The sequence below is a fragment of the Trachemys scripta genome, chromosome 9 (assembly GCF_013100865.1).
Source record: "Trachemys scripta elegans isolate TJP31775 chromosome 9, CAS_Tse_1.0, whole genome shotgun sequence".
In the NCBI taxonomy this organism is placed as follows: domain Eukaryota; kingdom Metazoa; phylum Chordata; order Testudines; family Emydidae; genus Trachemys; species Trachemys scripta.
Window position 1 is genome coordinate 10,195,201 of NC_048306.1, and position 7,454 is coordinate 10,202,654.

The following is a 7,454-nucleotide window of genomic DNA, read 5'->3' on the forward strand; positions in this document are numbered from 1 at the left end:
TGCCAAGAATAGCAGGTCAAAAGAGCTGAAAAAGCTCTCTGGAGATTTTTAAGTAGGACATGATGTGGCTGCGTAGTCCACAAGACAGAGTCTAACGCAGAGAATGGCCACCAGGGAAGAATTAGAAGGCTAAAAAACTCTGAGGCCCCTCTCTGGCCACTGTGGAGTTCATGCTCTGAAGAGGGGAGGTTTGGGAATGATTCCAGCTCCTACCCTTGGCAGGTTACTTCTTCCCCTGCCGGGAGCTCCTGTGGGGGGAAGTCGATGGGAGGTCAGCACTGGGTCAGAATACAGGTGATTTTAGAAATGTGCCTGCACTATTAAAGTTAATGAAAAGAATGGAATTAGTGGTTGAATCTGGTAGTAATGTAATACTGGACACACTGGGCCAACTTCACCGGTATTCTCCAGCTTCTTTGCACCACTTTGGCGACAGCCATCGGTGCAGCTTAGCAGACCAGTTAAACTGGGTTATAGATTTATCAGTTTTATTGATCTTGCTTGTGCTGCATGGGTATCCATAACATACTGTCTCATCTCCCAAATTCCTACCCTGGACTCAGTGGGAAAACTGGGATAGATTCTCTGGAGCGGTCTCTTCCTTGGTTCTGCCAAAGCTGTGGTCAAGAATCCAGAGAAGATATTCCCAGGAAACTGTCGAGACATCCCTCTGCTTGATCATATAGGCTGAGTGAACCAGTCTAATGCTGCCTGTACAATTCACCCAGCCAGTAACACGCTGGCAGGCACAGAAACTACCATGAGAATCAACTTAGAGTAGTCAGCTCCTGTCATTCTCTGCATGTACTTGTAATTGGCTGTGAAATGTTCTGTGATCCTTGCGTATGAATGATGAATGACTCCATATAAACCCAAGTTGTATTTCATTGTTGGTGCCACTGAACGACTCAGGCAGGGAGGGCAAAGTGCCCACTAAAAAGGCATCATTATTCCAATAGCCACTACCTATGTAAAGCCCCACAATGCCAAGGACCTTCCCCGCCCCCCGCCCCATCTCATGGCTGGGTTTCTGGAAGAGTTGGCTTTCCAAAGCAGCCCATCTCGAAATGAAAGCGTGCCCTATGGCGGGCTCACCAAGCTCCCTGTAAGTGCAGCAAAAGATGGGTTGGGCTTCCTTGCTTCAGCCACAAATATGTTTCCGGAGGGAAAAAAAACCAGGGCTGGCACAAGAAGAGTGCCTCAATATCCCAGTCACAGAGCCTGGGCCAAAGTTCATTGACTTCCATGAGTTTTCGAGCCGGCATCATCATGCCCACTGGTGCTGCGCTGAAAGTGCCATTAGAGCGCGTTGCTGTTGCCCGTAACAGGCTAGAATTGGCGCCTGCTCCTGAGAAGTGCTGAGCTTCCAAATTCCCATTGGCTTCAATGAAAGCTATGGATGTATAGCAGCCCCCGGGGTCAGCATCTTAGAGAGGCATGTAGCTCTGCACACCTGTCGTGGCACGTCACGTATGTTGCTCTGTTCCCCAGCAGTAAGAGGAGGATGGTCCAGCCCTACTTCACAGGGCGCCGTGAGGATAAAATCCAATGACCAGGAGGTGCGTAAGGACTAGGTTGATATGGGCCATGCAAATACTTAGATAGAGTAAGACACACACACACACATTTTTGCAACCAACAAAGATGCATGAACAAAGTTGAGTTACAGCTGGGCTGTAGGCTGCTGGCTACAGCTAGAAAGCTGTGGTATATAGCTGACAGAGGGGAAGACACAGAGCATGACAAAACCACTACATCCGAAAGGTCCGGTAGCCTCTTTCCATAGCCCAAAGAGGGAAGGAGGGAGAAGAAAAAGCAATCTGAACCATTTCACTGAAGTCTTAGAGAACCGCCTGATTAGCCCAAGAAGCCAATATTACAGTGATGGGTCCAAGTGCTGGAAAGGGATTTCTCTTAGCCGCTGCATTTCAAAATGAATTTAAAAATCACCCTGACTTTTAAAAAGGGCATGTGTGGGGATTTTCAGTACATTTTTTCCCCCGACAGCGTCCCTGAAGTTGGAAGGAGTTTACTATCGGTAAGGTAAATGTGTAAAGCACACTGCCCATATGGGAAGGTAATGTTGAACGTTAGATCAACGCTATCTCTGGGTGTTGAGTACTTAGATTTCTTTCTGGGGTGGCACGGGCTTTGAAATCGTGTGGCCATTATCATCCAGGGCCAAATGCTGCGCTCTGCCCCACTGCCCTTAACGTGAGAATTAAGTGGTGCATAGACCCTCGTGTGAGCCTTCATCACAGGATGAATTTCCCCCTTAGAATGGTATCGCACAGAGAAAAAACTGCACTAGCGTTTTGGCAACTCTGCATTAACTGCCTCTCAAGCAGTAACTAAATAAAAAGGCTCTTATTGTGCTTCAAGCCATTAATTTAACAGCAATCACCTATGTGTTCAGGATAGGCTGGCAGGGAATTATCTGCAATGGGGAGATGCTTGCCAATAAGTGTTACAAAAGGCTCTAGCTGCACCTCAAAGTGGCTGCAAATCAATCAGACAAGTGTAACGATCAGGTCTACAATGCCTTTTGTGATTTGGGAGGCCGACTAACCAAGAGGCAGCCTCTCTCCCTAAGGATGCACAATGACCCAAGCACCTGTTCACTTCTACTGAAGCCCAGAGCTTTAAACAACATTTGGGAAGCCCTTAAATACCTTTCTGCTATCAGATTGCTATATAAGCAATGGCGCTTGCAACAGGGATGTCATCCAATTGCCACATGGGAGGGTGCAGGCTACACAGTTGTGAGTGGGAGGGGAGATGGCCATGAGCCATGGTTGTGCTGTGAAAAAGTCTGAGGACCCTTAGCGTATGGAAGGAAATGCATTCAGTTGGCACATTCATAAATGCCATGACTGCTCAGGCTTGGACTTAATTGGTGCCCAGGGCCTGTTCTAATCTAGACCTAGGCGAAGGGGTGAATTCCACCCTAAAGACTCTTGTCACCGTACAATCAGTTGGGTTCGCTCGCTAACAGTCCCTAGAGCTGAGTGTCTGGAGGCGGGATACAAAGTCAAAGAGCGCCTCTGCACCAGAGTGCCTATAGTCTTCAAGGGTATTCAGGCAACATTGGAATCGAGATGTTTTTAACATATTAACGGGGCAAATGCTGCCTGTAAAGAAGGAGAATAAATTAATTCATGCAGCAAGGACCTTCAGGCCAGAGCTGGTCAACCAGAAAATGCTGATTTGACAGAATCTGAACATTTCACAGGACTATATCAATTTTGTTGAAATTTTTCAAGAAAAAAATTATTCAAATGTTTTGTTTTGATAAGGTCAAATCATCTCATCTCAAAGGATAAAGTCAAAAATGAAGCCCTTTGATTTTGTCGAAATGAAGTGCTTTGAGAAGGTCATGTTGCTATTTTGACTTTTCCTCGTGATTCAGGCTAAAGGGACATTTCAAAATGTAAGACTTTCCCATGGAATGGCAAGTCCAAAGTTCAGCCAACTCTGTCTCAGACACTAAGGAGGTCAGCAGACAGCTTTCTGCAGTTCCTTCCCCTCTGCTGCCTGACTTTCTTGCAATCTCCAACCCCTCTCCCCATCCCGCAATCTCTCATCTTCCCTTCACATGACCGCCTTTGTTCCCGTTAGCTAATCCCCTCAGAGCAAAACCACCCCAAAACAGTTAAAAAAACCAACCAACCACAGCATTGTGGTATATTGAAAACAGTGTAACAATTACTATTTGTCACTTTAAATGTAAGTGCAAGCATCTGGCCTGTGATATTCAGGAGGCCATACTAGATGGGACCTTCTGGCCTTAAAAATCTAGGAATCTATTAATCATTTGAGCTGGCCTTTTGGCGACTATGGGCCAGATTCTAACCTTCCTCACACTGGCATAACTCCATTGATGTTAATGAAATGCCACCTGATGTCTGTCAATGCACGTGAAATCAGACTACGGCCCTCTGAGTTTGGTTACGTCCAGCATGAAACCCATGCAGCTCCATTGACTACTCTGGTTTTACATGGGTGCAACTGAAATCTTTCAGTCTGCGCATCCCCTCTGGTGACACCCAGACTCCACTGACCCAAGGCAAAGCATCTCAAATTCAGCCACCTCAGAATCAATGGGGGAAAAAATCAACCGTGTTAATACTAAAAAGCTATGGAATGGCCCACAAAACTCCCATTGATGCGAGTTGCATTTCCAAATGCTGGCAGACTATAGCACAAAACCCAGCGTTAGTGAATCACCGACACTGACGCTATCAGCCCCCAAAGTTGCAGTGAGCATGTGTTTAAGGGTGAGTCATTGATTACTCTGAAAATCCCTACTTTCCCCTCCCTTTTTTAGCATAATCATTTCTCAGAGAGACTGTCAATAAATGCTGGAGACAGCAGCAGCAACCACAACAAAAAAGCCCAACTGCTAAATAATTCCTGGAATGACTTGTCAGAAACCTTTTATTTACTGATTCCGCGCATTTCATTTATTTCTGGCACGGGGCCAACCTTCCTGACAGTTAAGATTTATTGATTTAATTGCCTAGGGTAACCATGCAATAAAATCATCTCAAAGATAAATTTTCATGGCACTGTGCAGCACTGAAGTAATTTTTCAAGTGCTACGGCTATATTTCTGCAGGTTACAGGTGCAAAATTTGCTTAAAGCAGAAATGTGTCATTATTGTAGCCTCGGTGCACCAGTGTGGTCCCTTTTGTGGGTTTTTTTTCTTTTTTTTTAAAGAGGGAGAGACAGTGCAGATCTCGCAGAGACGAAATGATATTTTCTTAATTGGTTCATATATTCAATGCCCAGGAGAAAGTGAAGCTTCGGTTTAATTAGAGTGGGCTTAGAGGTTATTTACAATGTTATACAGAATCGTTTGTTTCCAGCTGTGAGATGCGTTTTAATGCCGGAGCCTCACATGGTAGATGATTGCCATTTGTGACATTATAGTTTATTGAATCTTTAGATCTTTTTATTTACACTGTTAAAGGGCTCATTATAGTTCAGAACAACGAGTAAGTGAAAAACTCTGATTAATTCCCAGGTTAATGGTAACATTTCTGAAGTCAGAGCTAGCATAAACTTTTAACAATGTGAAATCTTTTCTTATCTCCGATGATTTATTTTGCAGAGGGTTTTCATTTTGCTTTGATTGCAGTATTTAATGGCTTATTACTCTTGCAGCTTCGCTCTCCAGAGCTAAGTATTTTATTTTTTGGTTCTTATACTGTACAAGGCTGTAGGTTTTTTCCCCCACATATCAAATCAAAGAGAACGCTGCAGAAAGTACCACTATTGTAGGCTGATACACAGACTGGCACCAGCCCCCATGCCCATGTGAGAGGCAGGGAAGACAACCTATGGTGAAGAAGGATGGTCCAGTGGCTAGCGTAGTAGCATGGGACTTATGAGACCCGGCTTCAAATCCACTCTCTTCCACAGCCTTCCTGTGCGCCCTTAAACAAGTCATTTAGGCCCAGATCCTCCATGGTAGTTAGGAGCCTAACTCTCACTGACATCAATAGGAATTAGGTGCCTGAATACCTTTGAGGACCTGGGCCTTAGTTTCTCTGTACGTCAGTTCCCCTTCTGTAAAATAGACATCATATTTCCCTACTTCGCCGGGGTGTTGGGAGAATAAATACATTAAAGATTGTGAAGTGCCCAGCTAGTTTGGTAACAGGGGGCCAGATATATACTTACGATAGATGCCTGGGACGTATGTATACTAAGGCTCGCCCAGTGATGTTAACAGGAGCTCTTCCATTCACTTCAGTGGGTGTTGCATAAGGCATGCAGATGCTGTAGTGAAATCCCTGCTCTGCCTCAGAGGCCCTTCACTGATTTGGGGGAGACCCAAAGCAGCACCCTGTTGTTCATTCTTGAGCCACAGCATCTCAGGTGTGTGCATTTGGCCCACTGACTAACAAGTGCTCCCATGCTATCCATTTATACCACATTCTCCGTGGTAGTCCGTCCCTCACCCAATCCTCCCAGAGTCTAGACCCAACCCAGTCTAGTGCTGTTGTAGGGAGATAAATTTTATTTTACTGTTATCTCCCTTACACCATCTTTGGATTCCTTTAACAACAACAGGGAATTCATATTGGTTGCCCTTCTTTCTCAGCCCCTGTTACACCTTTGGCGTTCTTTTTTCCCTAAGGCAGGAAACTGGGTATGTCACCTGACCTGTAATCTGCCCAGCAACCGTACGTTATAAAAGGGTCAGCATGTCTGTCACACGGGGCTGCCCATCTTAGAGGTAGCATGTGCTGCTGTCGCTGCTGATGCCCATCTGAGAGGCAGAGTGCTGCAGTGTGCTACGGCTTACCCTGGAGGATAGACTACTTACCTGAGTTATTCTTACCCTTGTTAACTGTTGTCTGTCCAATAAACCTGTTCTTGTTTTGCATACTATTCATTTTGTCAATTTTCCTTTGGGGAAAATAAGACCCTGATGATAGACGCAGGAGGGGGAAGACGTTCCTGAGACTGGTCCTCTGGCCAAGTATAAAATCCAGTCAACACTGTGAACAACAACACGTGCGTGTGTGACCCTGCAGAGAACTGTTGCTGCAAGGTGTGGCTCTTGCAGGGTTAGATCCTACAAGATTACGGAGTTCTGGGTTCTTTGGGAGAGACAGCCCTCGGCACCTTGTAGAACCGGATGCATCTGGGAAAATGGTATGTGTCTGGAGGGCAGCTCTTAGGCCTGGTCTATGCTAGGGGGGAGGGGACAAGCTAAGTCATTACGCAACTTCAGCTACAAAAATAGCGTAGCTGAAGTTGACGTACTTAGAGCTACTTACCGCGGTGTCTTCACTGCAGTAGGTCAACTGCTGACACTCCCCCATCAACTCCGCCTACGCTTCTCACTCCGGTGGAGTATCGGAGTCAACGGGAGAGCCCTCGGCGGTCAATTTATCGCATCCTCGCTCAACGCGATAAATTGACCACCGCTGGATCGATCGCTCCGGAGTAAGTGTAGACATGCCCTTAGTAGGATTTCCTGCTCTGCAAAGGCGATAGATCAGTGATACTCACACGTCAGTAGTTCAGGAGCCAACTTAGCGACCAACGTTATCCAAAAGAGCCACAGTAGTGTGAATTCATTGTTTGATTTACTATATATATATATATAATTAGTCTCACAGCAAAATGACTGGCCAAGTATTTTTATTGTATCAACTACAATTGGTTAATCACACAGCAAAAGCATCCTGATTGGTTAATAATTTCGATTGGTTAATAATAAAATTACACAGTGTTTTGATATCACATGCTGCAAAGAGCTGCAGGAGACACATTAAAGAGCCCCTTGCGGCTCGCAAGCCCTCAGTTTGAGTATCGCTGAGATACTCTAACTAAGTCTTTGATTCCATGTGCATATCTCTCTGTTCCAGAAGTACCTGTTGTGTTTTCCTTTTCCCATTGCTGACCTGGCACCTGGGCACAATAGGAATAGCACAGT